Raw genomic sequence first — 19,813 nt, 5'->3', positions numbered from 1 at the left:
AGTTACAAGCTCTCACTTCCAAGCAGCTTATATAAAGGCCTCTATAACAAACACCCTTCCCTTCTCGTGCACCCTTTCTTCCTTGCCGTCGACTTCAGGCGGCGGTAGGTCTCCCCGTCGCTGTTTAGTTTTAAAGCTTTGAACATCCAATGGTTTTTGGAATTAAAAGAAAAATTATACTCTTATGTCATTTCGTGCGATTAATTGATTATAATATCGTATATATTTTAAAATTGTCAATTACATTTCAATGATTCAAATTTCTAATGAACCTGAAGTCCCTCACCAACGTGAGCCATTAAAAATTATATTACGGAGGAGAAAAGCACATTTATTTCGATTTTATTTTGTTGTTTCTGAAGTTTTATTCCGGTGGCGACGTTATGGGGTTGGGGGGGGGGGATGTACTCTAAATTTTGTCGACGGACAATGGTGATGTCCCGCTGGGTACGCGGTCACCACCTCATTCTTTCCATAATTTTTTTTTGCCCTCGTGCGAGATCCTTTTTTCTTGGGGTTCTGGGAGCGCTTTGTTGCGAGTTCACACCGTGTAAAGGCACTCCATGGGTGTTTGATCGAGGGGAATGACGGGTGGTGCTTGGATTTTATTATGGAGAGGGGGGGAGGGTGAGTCTGGAGATCGATACCTCAGTGAAGATATGATTTTCAATTTTTTGAACGATAAAATCTGGGAATATTTGAACTGACGTGACAGGAACATATAATTTTATTTTTCTGGGAACTCAATATAGAGGAGAGACAATTTCAGGACTAAATGTGCGACTATAAAATATCTGAATTACTATTACTAAACTCGTAGTGAGCCATTGAGTAGGGCGAGGGGGAAAAGTTTAAAACGCCAGAAAAAAAATTATTCATGAAAGAATTATTTGAATTAATAAAAAATGGAACTAAAAAAATAGTTGAGAGTTCAACTATCTAAGAAGACTTTTTTGCAACTTCCAGACAGATCTGCTAGTGCTAGAAGTTGAAAAGAATTTGTCATGAAAAAAATTCTATGAATTTCAAAATTTCTTCGGATAGTGTCAAATTCAGAGGAATGTAGCACGTCTCCTCCGAGTAAAAGTCAATTCCCTTCAAGGAGTTTCATACGATATTTACAAAATAATTTGTAGACCTCTTAGAACTTAATGGAACAAATTCATGATTATATGTATCACGTTCAATAAATTCCACTCCACTAAAAAACGAGGCATTCCTCAACCCCATAAAAATGTGCAAAACTGGTACTTGGTTTACACCTTCCATTACGTAAATTTTCATAGACACGAGGATGGTTGAATTGATAATTTACAGTAGTGAAAGTTGATTGGTTTCTTCGCCACTTGAAATTGACTGTCTCAGCATTCACGTCCTGGGAATTTTACCTAATCGAGATTGACTGCACATGTGTACCAATTAAGTCAACCATATTCACTGTAATTTTAGTCCAGTTTCTACTACACTTTTTGGACATTAATACTGGATATGGTGACAGGTACAGTAGCAATATCTCAACTATAACTTGAAAAATAAATTAAATAAAATAGCTGACTACTTAACAAAATAAAAACACGATAAAAATGTGAACAAATTGGAACATTAAAGAGGAAAGTTTACGCAGTATTCGAATGATATATTTACAAGCTCTAATGATACTTAGTCAGTCATATTTGGATATCAAATCGCAAATTTCTCCCTTCTATTCAAGCCTCATGACGAAAAGTGAGAGAGAAATGAAATGAGGGGATTTGAGAAAAAAATCCTCTCTGTGAGATATTGCTCGCATAATTGATATAAAATTGTTATAACTTTTCGTGTGAATTAAAAATGAAATCTGACTTCAATTGGATACGTTTCTGCCAATACTAAAATTCCATGGACTATTCGAAGCGAGTGCGAACATTTCGACAATTATACATTTTCAATACCCAAATGCAGCGATGAATAACCATTTCAACGTCATGGACATTTTATCAGTAATTTTTGGAGAGACATATTGAATTTGATTGAGAAGAGAAATCATAAAATTTCACATTCCCATTCACTTTTACGTAATAATTAAAGTGAAATTTACGAATTTTCTTTTTCTTCATATTACAATTTTTCAACAATGAAGCTGCTCAAAATTTTAGTGCCTTTGATATTTTTTCTAAATATAAATTGCGTTATGAATTTTTACACTTCCAGTTACAGAATTTACCTGTGAATAATACATTTTTTTATTCAACTCCATTATTTGATTATTGTAATCCAACGGATTTTCAACATAGATATCCAGTAAATACGAAAATAATCAATTCTATTGTATTTTCAACATAATGAAGTTCAAATATTGAAGGGAATTTACATGGCATTGAAAATATGTATTTACCTGTCCTAATATGGCACTCAACCAGTCGTATTTGGCGACCGATTCGCAACACTGGTACATGACCGAAAGGACAAGGTGAATGGAGTGAGAAAAAACGTAGAGACGAAGAAGTGGATCGCATAATAAAGGATGAACAAACAGTTACCATCCCCCTCTTCATCCACCACCGAACCCCTGTCAAAACATGCCCCGAGACCTTCGAGCATACCTACCGTGCCACCTCATACTATTTATTTTTTGTCTTTATTTTCGTTATCCTCCCTCTACATCTCACACCTCCCCAGTTGCACTTGCCCCCGTCGATTTGTCTTTCCTGCGTTTCGCCTCCCGCGACATTCAAGACTCTCATGTGTGTTATACTCCCACCTCTACACTTTGTTATTCCTGCTTGGGATTCCGGGGGTTGTGACAAATAACGGTGCACCCGGGAATCTCTCGACGGATGTATATTTTTTGTTTCATTTTTTTTTCTCTTTTCCTGAGAGTTTTATTTTTTTGAGGCTTCAGAATGCTTCAGTTTGGACATTGAATGCCTGACACCTGGATGTGTGTGTGCGTCAAGTGAAAGGAAGAAAATTGAATGAGAATTGAATTTTTTTATATTCGGCATCTGGAGGTGGTGATGATCTCGGTGGATAATCAGGGAAAATTTGAGGGGAGAACTGGGAAAGAATACATTATTCATTTTATAAGACAGGATCTTCTAATCTAATTCAGGAAAATCAGACGATATTTGAGGAATAATATAGCTATGCAATTTAACAGGGAAAGTATTCAACATAATAGAGATAATATTAATGATCGATGAATTCACGAATTAATTAACCACACGGTATCATCATCAAGCATTTTCTCTTCACGATTTAATGACGAGAATTATCTATATCTAAATCATCGAATTTGTCAAGTGAATTCCTCAATATTTAGTTTATTAATACGAATTATTAATTTCTTCAAAATTTACCTTCTAACAAACGTGAAATTCTTCTTGCGCCAAAGTCCATTGGTATTCCAATTAAACCTCTGATATCAACCACCAAATGAAACGAAACTCACTTGTAAATCTTCAATTTATCGGCTTTCAGCCGTCAATAAGTCCCCCAATGAAGCCCACGAGACCCTCATTACCCGCATTATCCATTTATTCCATTAATTATTCATAATAAGATGCCTCAACATCCAATTACAGTGACTAGTCCTCGTTTGATTCCCACTGCACTCAATCTTCCCTTTTGTTATTCCTCACTTCCCTCCCAAACAATCGCGTGGGCGAGTCGTTTTACTATCCCGTCCTTCGAGCGATTAGCGAATTAAAACCAAGAGAAGAAAAAAATAAAGAACCCTCCAAATGATTCCTCCACTCAAAACAAACGGAGAAGAATTAATAGTTCCCCGTCCGACCGTTAATGTCGACGGTAACTCATTCCGTGACTATAACTCCTCGTTTAAAATACATTATGTTATTTACAACGTCAACTTCAACATTGCAACGAAAAAAATACTGTTTCGAGTATCATTACTTTGTCTCAATCATTTATCGTTTTATATTTGTCCCCGAAGAGTCCAGTTCGCCCAAGGGGGTTGGGGCGGGGAAATGAGGGGGGGGGGTTGAGAGTAGGAGAGAAAACTAACGTCTCACGGGGTATGTACGTAGTACGTAACCAAGCAGAACAAGACGAGGGGAAAGAGTGCAGACAGAAACGGTGAAATCTTGATGCTGAGACGAAGTGAGATGAAAAAACCAGTTTCTCACTTGGGAATCTGATGTATGTGTATGTGTTGCCCTATCGCACTGTTATTGTTTCTCTCACGAAAATGTTGGAGGTGAAAAGACGGCGAACAACGGGAGAATGAGAATGAACGACGTTGGAGAGGTGTGAGATGCAGTTCGGCCAGTGCCCAGAAATAATGGAATAACACTGGGGGAATAGAGGACTTGCTGAGTGCAAAAATCAGGATTTGGGGTGGCGGGGGAGGGGAGGAATGAAAGAGAATATTGTCCAGGGATGAAAAAGTTGAAATACAATTATGGAGAGGTGGAGCGATTGTCAAACAAAAACTCATTGTCGAAAATTATTTGGTAAATTTCAACAACTTGGTGGAGATACTTAACAATTAATTAATCAACTAATTGTGATAGCTGTGGGACAGAATGAATAGAAAACAAAAGATGTCAATGTCATCGTCTTTGGGTGTGTTGTAACCTCAAATGTATCTATTTGTGTGAAAATTCTTGTTTTTATTTATTTGTTTTATTTGGCTTTATTCTTGCGTGTTAGTTCATGCTTCGCTTTGTTTTCCCGCCAGTGATTTTCTAGCTCCATCGAAACGCCTGCCGCTCTGTTTGGCTCACCCAGTAGCCAGTGTGTACCAAAGAGTAACACGGTTTCTATTCCCGTCAGCCGGCGCCGGCGAGACGTAAATTTCGTTTTCCGCCCATCTTCAAAATTCACCATTCCTTCAGGCACCATCTCCACTTCTCACTTCCTCGGGATTTTATTTTCCTTTTGCACCACGAGTCTCTGAATTCCGTGGGAATTAACTTTGATGGTGAAAACGGGGGGGTGAGGTAACTACAGTATTTCTTGATTGTAACAGCATGTTCGAACTCATTCAGACGTAAAGGAAGATAAATGAGGAAAGTTCGGGGATTGATAGTTAGCGTAATTTTTTTTTATACGTTTTTATGCTTCATTGATGAATGAAAATTGAGGCAATCGTACGTGAAATGATTCATTTACTTCCATAGTTTGATCGAAAGTTTTTTTTGAGCTCATCTGGGGGAGAATGAAGAATTTGATTAATTTACAGGATTTAACAATGCGTTTGAAGTAATTAGTAGTTTACACGTTTATTATCCTTTGAAACAATTTTGTCTGCGCGTGGCAGTGAGGAATGAAAAGCGAACCAGGCTTTCCGCAGTGACGAATTTTTCCAAATTTTCCCACCAAAAGCAACGACATTGCAACATTCCCGAGGCGCACTCGCATACCACATTCCGCAAAGCGTTTGAACTATGCACAGTCCCATAGCGGCCATGGAATCCCTGGGCACAGGAGAGATGGAGCTTATGAAAGTCGCCAGTCACGGGATGATCCCTTGGAACGCGTCTAAACCTCCTCCGGTTGACGCGACCGCGTTTATCCATTTTCAGGACCACCGGGGCCACCTGCTACAATGGCTTGTAGCAACCTAATTGCCCTAGGGTAGATCCTCATCACAAAAACAATGGGAATCATTTCAAACAAATAGCTACAACCAGAAAAGACCAAATAAACAGAATTTTCGAGCTTAAGAGATTTCACTGACCGCTCAAGATCTATCCTGGAACGTATCCATCGGCTTTTCACGTAAAATTAATACGGGTTACTTGCACAATATATTCTTTACAATGTGACCAACAATTACCTCTCCGTTGTTATTGTCAAAAATTTAATTTTCGGTCTTTATTCTCAGTTAAAAACTAGTGAAATATATTATTAATATGGGATAAAAATTAAATTAAAAATCAAGTCCTTCAATAACATGACATGCAAGGACTCGACACTTTTGAAAAAATATTTCCAAAGTATTCCTATTTTTTCTCAATTTATTGTTATTCAGATTTTTCGGTACCGTGATGTCCTCGAAGTAAAAAAATTTTCCTCAATTGGTACGTGCAATTTCCATTTGTATTTTCTGATAACCACAGAAATCACAACCTAGGCACGTAAACGACCTAGTTTACACATCTCGCCTCGTCGAGTTTTCCAGTGACGGGGCGCCAGTAACACCCAATGCCCAGTACCACTCAACCCCCTCCTCCTCGCCCTTCCTCCTCCCTCCTCCGCCCTTCACCCAAATATTTGATGGGAGAATAGCAAACATTTGAGGTACAATATGTACTCTCATCCGACTGCAGTACAGCCGTGACATTATCCAAAATGCAACAACAGCGGTGAAAATCCGAAGTACGTGTTACGAATTTGTGTGAAAAATGCTTTGTATGTAAACAACAAGCAGTGGGAAAATGCGAAAATGAACGATTAACTCGTTTGGCATCGACGTACGTGCTTCCACTTTCCGATTTACCAGAATGAAAAATTCACCCAACAGTACATAGTACAACAAACATTGCAATCTGAGTATAATCGACCGATCAATTTATCGTATCGCGAATAAACTTTGATTTGATAGTTAAAGTAAACATGTACTTAACACAAATTGCGATGTAATTATCGACAGTGGGTCATTAGCATGTTGCAACGTAATAAAATGGTTTTTGACGACAGGTTATCGAAATGATTGCAAACCAGTCTCGATGTTTGCAAAAATAAATAAAAAATGTTTATCCAAAAGTGGTGCACTCATTACGTCCTCATTCTCTGTCTGGACGGAAAACATTCTCCCGGCGAATTTTTACTCTCTCGCATGTTTTTTTTATTATTATATTCTCGTGATGCATGTCGATTTGTGAGATCGATCGTCGGTGGAACGCCTTTTCGATACCCCGTGGATATATCGAGGCCTGTGCAATACTCAACTTGTACTTATCCAATTGAGTTGGTGCGCCTTCCACGACCTTTTGCATCACGCATTCACCAGTACAGGTTAAAAGTGTAGGGGGATGATGCTTGGGATGGATGATGAGAGGTAGTTGGATATGAGGTACACGCAGAGTGGGTGGATATAACTTTCTCACAGCGTGCCAAAATTCACGGAATGTGTCCTCAATATATCGCGAGATTCGGGAGAAGTTGGATGAGTTCAGGGGCGAATTTGTCGTGTGAGATCTAATCAGAAGTTGCTCTCGGGAGTCTGAAGTTTATGTGAAATTATTGGATGGCATGATAAGTCTATTTTTTAAATATTTTTTTTGTTGGTGGGAATAATACAGAGAAAAAGTGCTCGTTAGTGTAAAAATGTAAAATATGCTATTAATTTATTTCAATGGTTTCAATAATGTTTCAATGTTTTTTCTGTTGTTTCAGGTAAGTTCCAGCATTGACTGGCTTTTCTTGACGATTTTCATTGCAGAATTCTGGTAATGTACCTATCAACAAAATTCCCACAGTGCATGAATTTCAATGCATGAAACGTACCGAAAAAACTTGCGTAGCCGACACCCAGGTACCTACAAACCGAAATTATCAGGAAAAATTCTAGTGTTAGGATCCGATGGATCTCAGTCTACTGGCTATTGAATATTGAACTGCCGGTCCTAAGTAAATTTGTTCATTGCCTCTGCTAACATTCATGCAGATTCCCATCAAAATTTTGTTAAATTTCCGGGCAAATATCATATCGCTATCGGACAAGCACACGCGTTACTCAATAACATATTCCCCAGAATTCCATCAGAATACTTTTAAGACATTAGAGTCATGATTCCCACTCAGGTCTGCCCACAGTCTTTCATTCTCTTCCACCTGGAAAAACAAATTTCTTGTTTAAACTTTTTAAAAACTTGGTGAAATTCATTGAAGATGTTTCCCGCAAGATTGCGCGGAGAACAATTATTCATTCCGAATACGAGGTCATCTCGTTGTCCCATCTCAGCTGTTGTAAAAATAATTTCCCCCCACTCACTCGTCCCTCCCAAGAAGGGAAAGGGAGAAATTAAAAGGTATGAGTGAAGAGAGAGGAGTTTTGGTGAAAACAACGTAGATGGGGCGGTTCAATAAGGCAGGAGAAACTGCCGGTTAAAATGCGGATGAATATTATTGCATAAATCAATGACTGAAGAAGAAGAAGAGTACACGGTATCTCTGGTGTTCGTCAAGGGGGATAAAAATTCAGGGGTAAGGTGAAGAGTGATGATGGGAAAACATTCATTTGGTGATGGTCAATTTGTTGTGCTAATTAGGCGTGCAATGAGTTGGTCACGCGTGTGTGATTTGCATTGGATAAATTCCTTCCTTTGAGCCCCTGTGGCATTACACCGCCAATGATCGACTCCTTCGCTTGTCGACGCACCATGGCTCATTAGCTCATTAAAGCATCGCACGCCGGCCACTACATGTGAATGCATACATACAAGCTATCGGGTGGAGAAATGACGGGAGACTCGATGAGGGATTTCTAGGGAGCCTCGCAAATCATACGTAAAATACGTTTAAACGAGATTCCAATGGGTTACACCTCCTCGGAATACGAATATCCTCAGCTCTGCGCACATATTCAGGAATTTACATTTTACACCTCTCGTGTACGAGGAGAGTGGGAATAATTCTTGGTGATGGGCGTTAGCAAATCGCTGTGTACCAGCTGTTTTATTTATTTTTTTGTTTTTTTCACGGACGTTGGGGGGGAGGGAAGATGGGAAAATGTTTATGGGGAAAAATTATTTGAGTGCATTCCGGGAGTTTTGAATATTTTATGGACATTTTTTTCAATTCAAACGTCGGTTAAAACGTGCTTTATAAAATTAATAATTTTCGGATGGATGTTACCATATTATATTGACATAATTCACTCATTTAAAAATTGTATGAGTCATATAATGAAAACTATTTCCTCTCAATTTATCTGGTCTAACGCCATAATCACAATTTTTTTTCTTCTGACTCATTTTTCGAAAAAATGTCCATAATCAATAATTTTCTGAGTAAAACACCCGGAAAAAATTTTTTCAAAAACCTTTCCCAGAACTATAACATCCCCAACTGTTGAAAAAGGTCCCCCAGGCCCTCCCCCAGTCATTAGCCCACCAAATGAATACCCAATTACCAAAGCTGTCAGACTTGACACATGACATTTCACCACTTTCCCAGAACTGTACTCTTCCATCACTCCCCTACCGCCCTCCACTGTCATATCCTTGACACATCCCTCTTCCCCCTACCCTGAAAACCCGCAACACCAGTGATTTCACCTAATTACCCTGATTACATTGACCACGGTCAAAGTTTATCGCATTCTCTCCGCTACAACCCGACACCTATCTGATAATCCTACGCCTCTCAGCTTCCTCGGTAATCGTAACACATACCAGTCTCATATTTCTCCCCATTCCCTCTCCTCTCACCACCACCTCCACAAATCCCTATACCGTCACCTTGTCCTCGTGCAAAATGTTTGGAAGCCGATTACGCAAATGTGCGTTATTCCGTGCGCGCATTTAGATTTAAGGGGTTGGCATAAACTTGCACGAAATGAGAGTGTACGTAGGTATAAATTTTACATATGTGCCAGTGAACAAGTTGATGTATTCCACCACCATCAGCTCACAATATATGTACTGAACTCATGGGGAGCACACGAACCAGGGAAAATGAACCCATAACCCATCCTCATCGTCGTTCATGTTGGTGAGAGGTGGCGGAGGAGGAGGAGGAGGAGGAGGAGGGTATAGGGGCGGAGGACTGTGTGAGCACCCCCTCTCCCCCTTCCCGGCCCTTGTCCCCCTTTCATTCCACCCCTCCACGCCCCACGAGTCGTGATATACGCCCGTCAGCCGCGTTGGATATAAATCACATCCGGCGAAGTGCATACCAAATTAATAGTCTTGACCCTCGGCAAGTTGGCGCGCGCTGCGGCATGCCCGCTGGCGTGAAATTGTTTGTACGATAAAGGCATATCCCATCCCTTCTCCACCCCTGTATCCACTCAAGACGACGAAAGATATCTGAAGGCTATATCGTTACCAATTCACCTTAATTCACTCCTATCTCTTTTCCACCTTATTCTGGGTCTCATTGTTTTTATTCCGGGTGGTGGTACGGTCAATTGCCCTTACCTCTGTCTCTCCTTATCCTGTGCTCGCATATTTTACGGAGTGAGATAAAGAGGAGGAAAAGTCCAATAGAGCGACCACAGCTAGTGAATATATTTACATTTACATGGAGTGCTGAGAGTCGGGATAGAGTTTGTTGGGGTGAATTTTTGTTGCTTTTGGAATTTTTTTTTGGGGGGAAAACAGGGTTTAATGAAGGAAGTAAATATTGGGAATATTGATTTTGAAAACGGGAGTAAGGATTTTGACTTGAGAGCTTTCAATTGTGAATAGTTGGCGGAAAATGTTGGAATATTTACACGTTTTTCGTAACAGCGTTTCAGTTTTATAAATTTTCTAAATGAAACAAATTAATGATATGGGGGATTTCCTTGCAATTCGGATGATTGTTTTCCCTCGGTAGTACCCTCAGATTTCTCAATATTTAAATGCAGATGAAAATACTAAAACAGTTTGGAATTTTCAATCATTCTACACAAAAATATCGTTGAAGTTATGGGAAACACAACGAAGGAGAGCTTGAGGGTTGGGAAAGAGTGAATTGAGAGAATAAGTCATGAAGAAAGAAAGGAAAGAAGTTTTTCTTTCCTCGATTTCTCAGATGCATGGATGGTAATGAAGGTAGATATGAATTTTTAAAACGAAATTAAAACGAGATTCATTAACAGTGTTAACGAACGAAAGAAAAAAAAAGGAAGATTTATATTAATCGGTGTGAGGCTGAGATTCCACGCTGTGATGCCCTTTCATTGTGAAACGCTGGTAATGGAGGCCTTCCTGGCTCATTTCATAAGACATTCGTCTTCCCACTGGTGGGACAGACACGATACCCGCCCACTGGTATTACGACGAGAATCCCCCGGGTGTCTTAATTACAATTACGGGAAAAAAGTTTCATGCTTCAATATTGGATTTTTGAGTCAAATTAGGAGGTACATCAGCTGAAGAAAAAAATAATTAAATTGCGCTGTAAATTCGGAATAACTCATGAGTGAAGATATATTATAATTGAATGGTAAAATCACTGCCATTCTTCGCATACGGACCTACAAAATTTCACGGAATTTCCCAATATTAGCAGCCCGTTGGATTTGAAAGCGTAAAAAATTTAATAATTGCTTTCCCGTCGCTCTCCATGACAGGGGAGTGTAAAAGTAGACAAAAAAAAATCTAAATTGAAAAAAGTATAAATAGATGTAAAAACGGCGGGTAAGTGAAAAAAAAAAGTGAAAACCCCGAGGGTGGGATAACGCCAGAAATTACGCGTTCCCGCTACGTACGTGACACGAAAGTCTAATTGCCATTCGCGCCTCGTTCCTGTGCGATTATTTTTTAATTGTCGCAATTAAACCTATGAAAATGGTCCCCCCGAGTTGCCCTTTATTATCCATCCCAGTGTGAATAAAATGCATGTTGAACGGAATTTTTACACGCGAAATCATTAATTAAACTCAAACACACAATTTTATAAGGAAAAAAAAAACTCTGGGGGAAATACGATTTTCCCTCGAGTTTGCGGATGCTTTTTGCTGGATTCTCAAACGCCACTCGAAATGCCGGGATTTAAATTAAGTCAAGCAAGTTTATAGCGTCGGAGGAGGGGGAAATGCCCCGTAATCCTTGGCCAAACGGAGCGATAAAAATTAAGACTCGCGGAGGTTCGCCAGTGGGTTAGGTTAAGGCCTTGGAGCCGCACCTTGGGATTTCCGCAATTGTTAGCGTGAGGATATTCAGTGAGGCTCTTTGTAGGGCAGATGCACGTGATTGTTGACCTTAATTCGACGATGTTTTTCCATGCACAACCATTAACTGTTTTATTCTCAATGATTGCGCGAAAGACGAGGAAAACCTCTGCACATGTCAAGAAATAAGAAGTTTTATGAGCAGCACTATTGCCTCCTTGTTCTTAATTTAGATAGAATTGAATAATTAATTCCAGTTGTGGTAACCTATATTTTTGTTTAATCAAATAAAAATATAGGTTACCACAATTGGAATTGAGAAATATATATTTTCTAAAAAATATATATTTGCTTTTAAGTTTCGTGTTGTGAGTAAATGCTGATGATAACAAAATACTCGCGCCATTACACAAATCATAAGCTTGTCTCATTACGTGCCTCATGTATATCAGCTTCCTTTGATGATTCTCCAGTAGAGATATCAGCAAAGATATCGGTTTGCCACGTCAATGCTGCATGACAAGCTGTCGACAGCAGTACATTGGCCCCAGCCCAGTAAAATGACGGAAACTGAAACCTTCGGATCCATCGAAGTCGCGAGTTGAGTTTCAGCAGCTCTTGGGTTAGTTGAAGCTAATGAGTCGCTTGCTTTGACGCCCTCTAACTGGTGGAGGCTGTGCTGGAGTTTGTTCGCGGTACTTCATGCATGTCACGCGCCATGGAAATCGTACGTGGGAGACCTGTAGGCACGCGTGGCGATAGCAATAATTAATATCAGTGGATGAGGCTCTTTGAAGTCAGCTGGTTTCAGCCGTCATGTCTTTGAGTGGCGTTAATCTGCCACTGGGGGAAATAGTAAGTCACTGCAGTTTATTCACCGTAGCCAACTGTCGGGCAGCGGAAAATTCTGAATTACCCACGAAATCCGCATCTGTATTTTTCCGATTCAACATAAAAATTGTGAAGATCATTATCAGAAACTAAATGAGAATTTTTCTAAACTTATTATAAGTGTCAAAAAATTTTTTTTTCAATTTTCTCTCCATCTCGAATGAAAAAATAATCTTTCTTCTGTCAAAAGAAAGACCAAAAACAACTGCACGAGTTGACTCGTCATGTGCCCACTTAAGGGTTATGAAATAATCTGCAGGTCTATTTTTAGTCATGTGGCATTCTCCAACTTCCCCCAATGAAACACAATCTCCCAGAATTATGATTTAACGCCAAAATGAATCTGATACGATTGTTATGATTTTCGGTATAAGTGAGGGATTACGTAGTAGACTAAACTGTTGCAGTTACCCACGTTATGTTATGAGGATTAATACATCGGAGTGAATTCGCGTCCCTCTGACTCGACTCCAGCGTAACAGCTCTCCACTCAGCCAGTGAAATACCTCGGAAAATAGAGATCAATTCCGCGAGCATAAACCTAGACGAGTGTTTTAATTAATTTTCCCCATCATTTTCCGGATTAAGTGGGTATACGGTATGATGAATGAAGAGTGATACCACTCATTTCATTCCAGGGAAAAAAATATTCCTGGAAATCCACGGTAGACAGCTGTCATTCACGCGCCTCTTCGCTCTAGTACTCGTGATTTTTTTCTTCTCGAGATTTTCACTCGGAAATGCCGCAGTGTGATTTGCGTGACGGATGAAATGCACTGATTGTGCGTCCAACAAAATCATCAGTTGAGTGGCATTCATATTTTAATTCCAGTAATAACATTTTATCGTTGTTATCAATTTGGCCTTTCGATACACTCAACAATATTAGCAAATTGAAAGTGGATATGTGTGCTCGATGATCATTTCACCCTAATTGGAATTAAATAGAGCGAAATTAGGAAGATTAAATTAGTGATGCCACGCCAAACCCCTCAATGGATCCCATTATGAGCCAAGAAAAGTTTTATAAGGCTTCTGCATGCGATGGTTAAGTGCTCTTTAACATGTTCAATATTTAGAAATGTACTTTTGAAGGGATTAAATTTTATTTCCTCGTTAAACCTTCTCTTCCACTCGTCTGATAAACTCGAAAATTAAAAAATTTCTGAGATTTTTCTGTGAAGTTCATTAATAGCTGATCCTTCAGGGCTGTGGATAATTCACATCAGTGCATGACGAGAAGTTAATGGAAGAGTACTGAGTCTTTGTCAAATTACCCTCCCATTTAGTAAAATTGATCACATGAATTTCCAACTTTTCATCCACACATATATATTTAGTAATTTCAAATTATCCGCTAAGCTTCTACATTCTGACTTCATTTCTCAATTGATTAGAATGTCCTCAACATTTTTTTCATAAACATGACGTTAACGTATCTCAAATCCTTCACGTTCGGTTAAATCTCGGCCACAAAACGCGTTTTAATGGACAAACGAGTATTTTACGGCCACCAACGACCAAGATCACTCTTCCACGAATCGCCGTTGGTATCCCCCCCATTTTCGTTCATTAATTAGCTCCGAAATACAATACCCAACCGAAAAAAAAAACAAATTTCTACCAAGAGTCATAAAACACGGTGATGTCAACGTCGTTTACAGCCATTACTTGACGCCAAAACTCACATAAAAACTTCCTCCGTACCACCAAAGACATTTAAACCCATTGATTAAACGCCGCATATCTTCCAACGAAAAAAAAAAAACTGCCAAAAATCGTCGGTTGATGTGTAAAAAAAAATTCTAGTTCAAAGCATCGTACCATTGATGGTGTACGTAACGCGTGAAATCACTCGGCCCGGGCCAAAGTCGAAGCATCAACTCCTGAGAGTTACGATCGTCTGGTGTACGAATGAGATTTTCTGTGAGCCACGGTAACACATACTCTAGATGTATGTTCTTTACAGTAGACCCCATCGTATGTGGAATGGCTCTTGCCCATAACTCCGGGACCATTATTCGCGTAACGCGTCTTCTTGTCTTTCCACTTCTACGTAACACCTTATTCTCCTTCGGGAGGAGATCCCAAAAACTCACGGACCTGTGACGGCAACTCTCTATCTTCCGGTTGGCTTGTTAACGCAAACGTTAACCCCGGACCATAAAGCTTTAACTTGTGGGAACAGTAACATTACAACTTTGTTGGAACAGAAGTAGAAGGGCAAGGGCGTGTTGACATTCTTTGACAACGGTCACAATTTCTTCATATTTTGATTATTAAGTTCACCTCCAACTTTTCCTTTTTTCTGGTATTTAGATTCATTAAGAAACTAATTAATTTACGATTCTGGTCACTGTACTAATAAGAAATTCATTGAAAAATTATCGCGATATGCATCTCGAAATATCGACATATTTCTCATTAAAATTTCTTATCTGCTCCAAATAGTACACCCCAGCCCAGTGGTTTCCACCACCGTCGATAGTATAGTGTCGTTTTCCTAAAGATAAATTCATCGACATGAACCTGCCGGAACACACCGGAACCTCTCTCGACACTGACACGCTCTGAGTATTCGCGATAACGAGAGTAAAGAGAGTAGTAAAACCTAAATATCTGAGATGTGTCCCTCGATTTGAGTAGTGGCACTTTCTTTTGTCGTTTTACAGTCACTTCGGGAGGTCCCATGGTCCACTTCCTGCTGTCCCTTACTCCCCCATTTCCCCTGTATCACCTCCCACACCTCAGCTCAATCGTCATTCCGAAACCACTCAGACGGTCCAAGTGCGCTTCAGGGATCCATCCTTTATTTTTTCAACTACTGATCTTGCTCTATCGTCCTTCTTCAACATATATGTTTTGCTGGGTTACATACAATCCCCTATGGTGCTCCAATTACGAGGAGGAATGCTCATTTGAGACGTAAAGTGAGAGGGGAACTCTTCCATAATGGTCAGCTTGCCACTCCAGACTATTGCCGACCACTGAGCTCTTCATTCCCGAGGGAACGTATTAGTCTTTTTCTTATAATCTGTAGAGACCTAACAAGCATTAGGCACTACGTTGAGGAAAGCATTTCAATAACCTATTCTTCGCTTGTTCCATAGAAAAAATACTATCTAGAGAAAAAACATTATTATATTTTACTGAAGAGAATTGCGATTGTTTCAGTGAATTTATTGTTTCAATTTTACTGCTGGAATTTTGAAGAATGAATATCGAAATTTTTCACGACGACTTATTCAGGAAATTGGTAAATACTTTATTTCGGGAGAATCACGTAAATTCAATCGTCGATCTGACGATTGCGTAAATGGTGAAAAAAAATTCCAAAGTATGCTTGAATGGATGGATTTTGGCTTCGACAATTAAAAATCATTGAGTACTGAAATCAAGACCCCTGTGGTTCATAAAATAAAAGGCGTGAGGTTCTTAAATTGGTGTCCATGTCTCGTGAAATTATTTTCATTAATTTTGGTTTGACATTACGTGGACATCTTCCTTCCCCAACACCTCTCACGTTGAGAATCCAGGGGTTTTGATTTCAGTAATCAACGTTTCTTAACTTCAGTATTATCCATTTGAATTTTACGACACTAGAATTATTACGACACTAATTTCGGTACGAGTTCGTCAATTTTTTCCGTGAAGAACAGGAAAAATTCCGTTCCGGTCACTGTGTTTTAATAAATTCCCAAATCTTTTCGTAACGAACAATTTCATCCTCCTCTAAACTTCATGCAAAACCCTGAAAAAAAATCAATACCCAATTTCCCCGAAATTCCCGCACATCCAGTAACTTTTCACCCCTGAAAAATCCCCGGAAATTACAATTTCTCATTCGTAAGCTCTTCTCATTTATCCCTTTCATCGGAACTCATTTAATCCTCCCCCTTTTTCGCTAAAAAAGAATCAACGAGAAACAAATAAGAAGTCGGTTAGACACTACTGTGACTAGTCTCACCGCGCCGGAACCCCCGAATAGAATCATACAATGTCTATCAAAGTGATGGTGTGTCCCAGTTTGACAACAGGAAGAAACAAATTGGTGATGAACGAGGTGGCACTGGACAGTCGTTTGCTCTTTGCTGATGGCTTTATTTCTGTCATCTCTGTCCAACATTTTGTATGACACCGATGTTACTATCTTTATCACGAAAAATACCATTGGAGCGTCCGGCCTTCCCTCGTCGTCGAGACGATTGAGATGTCCCACTGCACATACACTCCAATATACATATTACATTGAATATAATTCGGACGTGCGTGCTCGCGTGCGCAACCGCAGGGCTCATACATTTTTCACTTCATTTCTGCTCCTCTAATTTCCTTTTTCTCTCTTTTATTCTCGCTTTTATACTACACCCTGTCATGGGAAACGTCACGCCAACTCGTTTGCCCACCAATGGCTAAGTACAAGCCGGTTTACACTCAAAGAGTTTATCGAGGAAGTGGCGAAGAAATCGCTGCAACGGGAGAGAAAAATCTGTTGAAAATTCTTTTGGAATTTTCCATCGAGTGACATTTACTCATTGACTATTTATCACTGAAAAATACTACAATTTGGGGGAGCAAATTGAAAATTCGCTACATTTTGTTCCACAATTGCTCTGTGAATTATTCGAGAAGAAATTTAGTTCGTTATCAATAGGTAAATGGAATTTTCAATTTTTCTACAAAACGGCAGGAGAAAATTTCAGGATTTAAATTGTCGAAAAAATATACCTTTGAAACGCCAGCTCGTTCTAAACATCCCCTAATTCTCCTTGATCTTTCCCATCACCTGGATATGTCCGACCTGCACTTTCCATTCACCGAGGGCCCCGTGAACCACCAGATGAATTCCCTCCAGTCCCCCTTCTCTCTTCTCTTGACCTACGAATAAAAACGGTACGTGATATATCCCTATGAAAATGTCCCCTCGATCCTCAGCAGGCAGAAGCACTTTTTCCGATCCTAGCGCACTCGAGACAGTTTAGATTCACTTCGCCAGGTCCTTTAAACACCCTCGATGCCTCCCATGTATATCCCCGATGGTCTGGAGACGCGTGTGCTCGCTCCCAGTCTTACCCCATCCCTCTACACCCCTCTTGTCGTCTCTTTTTTTTCTCTTAACACTTGCACAATAGAAAGAAAGAGCGACGCACAATCGACCCGCAGTGATTGAGGCATTCGGGGCGTGGGCACAACACTTGCGCACGTTGAAATTCTCACGCTCCAACGGACTCAGTCGTGCGATGAGTGACGACACTTTTCGAGGACAGAAAATAAGAGAGAACATATAGACGAGACTAAAATACATAATTCGGGTCAACCTATTGGAGAAATTAAAATTCTAATTTCATTCAATCTCAGAGACATTTCATCTCTCATCTGAGATAATTAAAATGATTTATAAATATTGATCAGATGGAATAACCTTCTGGAGAGCTATTAATAATGATTTATTGTGGAATATTGAACCAATGTCGCACGGAATGTTTATCGTAAAAATAATCCCTAAATTTCTAACGCGAAATTTTTTTTATTGCCCATAAAAAAAGTTTCTGAGGATATACGTAGTGAATCACAAGGTTGATTTCAATTTGTAACTTGTCTTCAGAATATCCAAGTTGTTTTAACATTTTAGTTCAAACAACCTGAGTCTATATAGTTAATGGAATTAATTTCTCAAACTTTATTTTTTCCCATCACAAATGATTATAATCGCCGAGAGGAATTTCTTAAAAATGAAAGAACTCTTCAGAACTAATTAATCATGATTTATTCAGCATCTGAGGTACATGAATGGGTGTTGAAATAATGTTGACATAAATTAAGAGAAATGATTCGTAAAAATAGTGGAAAAATATTTCTGAGGCCAGACACTTTATTCAATAGAGAAATGAAAAAAAAATGCTCGTCTCGTTGTTGTTGTATTCGACGGATTCATTCTCTCTGCTTTTTCAACAGACATTTTCTTCTTCCTTATGCCTCTCGCCGAAGTCTTTATTTTTTTTTTGTTCTTCCTCACCACCCGGTGCTTCTTCTCGCGTCACTTTGAGAGTTTTCCATAGCGAAATTTTCTCCCTTGCATACAATGGAGTTTCCTGTATGTCTTCAGCGAATAGATTCTGTAGGATTTCACCTTTTCGTGGGTTTTCTTTTTGCGTCGGTGTTGAGAGAAAATTACAATGTCGCTCTCTTAAAGCATCTCACCAATGTGACTCTCCATTTCCCATCATTATCTCCAATTCATGAATTTTTAGTTTTATTCAATTTTATTTGGCTGGATTCTATTTATATCGTTAATTTCATATACTTGAGATTATGTATAATCGCAAAAGTGACGTTCGATTTGCCGCTTCGGCGTTTGAAATAAAGTGGAGAAAAGGCGGATTGTCTAAAATTATCCTGGCGAAAGTTGACAAATTGAAGAAGAGAACAGTATGTTATGCTCCGGATGAAGTAGTTAGTTTATGAATTTTTTATGTGTGAACTCATCCTTTTTATCAGGGGCATGACAGAGGTGGTGTTTGTCGTGAGTTTTAGTTGAAAAAGTAATTAAGAAAATTGAGAAAATGGGGCAATTGTCAGCATCCTCAAGGGTGACGGCCATTTGTGAATTAAAATTTCATAAAGGATGCTGCTAATGAAATTGAGCTCGAATTTTCGGGGGTTTTATTTTGATGCTGGGAAAATGGGGGTTGAGCGGAAATTACAATGTGGCGACGGTAGGAAACCCCAGATATGGAAGACTGGCCGCATATTCAGCTTTAGGTGTGGGTTAGCGGCTGGCTCTCGGGGAGTGTGACGTTGGCACTTCACAAACTTGTTACTGTGGTGAATTGTTCTCGTGAATATTCGATGATGGACACACGTGTAAATTATATTTTTTATATGCCAAACAATTTGGAGAGAATTCATTTTTTCTTCATATTTCATTGTGAGTTAAAGTCGCAACTCTTGAATGTTTCTTATTCACTCTTCTAATTTATTTTCCCATATGATAAAAATCAAATAATTTAATATTGACGATTTTACATTATGAATGTGCATTGCGTTTCTAAATAATCAATAATTTATTCTGCACGGGAAACCCCCTGAAATCTTATGAGAGATGGATAAAGGATTTTAGCAAAATTTACTGAGAAATGAAGCAACAAAAAA

At 39.2% G+C, this 19,813-nt stretch overlaps 1 protein-coding gene across 2 annotated transcripts in view; it reads left to right on the top strand.

Moving 5' to 3' along the window:
- Sli (slit) overlaps positions 1–19,813 on the top strand; it is a 255,780-nt gene that overhangs the window by 28,910 nt on the left and 207,057 nt on the right. The gene's annotated exons all lie outside the window — the stretch shown is intronic.

This window comes from Diachasmimorpha longicaudata, chromosome 1, assembly GCF_034640455.1.
Source record: "Diachasmimorpha longicaudata isolate KC_UGA_2023 chromosome 1, iyDiaLong2, whole genome shotgun sequence".
Taxonomy (NCBI): Eukaryota; Metazoa; Arthropoda; class Insecta; order Hymenoptera; family Braconidae; genus Diachasmimorpha; species Diachasmimorpha longicaudata.
Note: the sequence above shows the minus strand (reverse complement) of the source record. Positions and strands in the feature narration are given on the sequence as shown.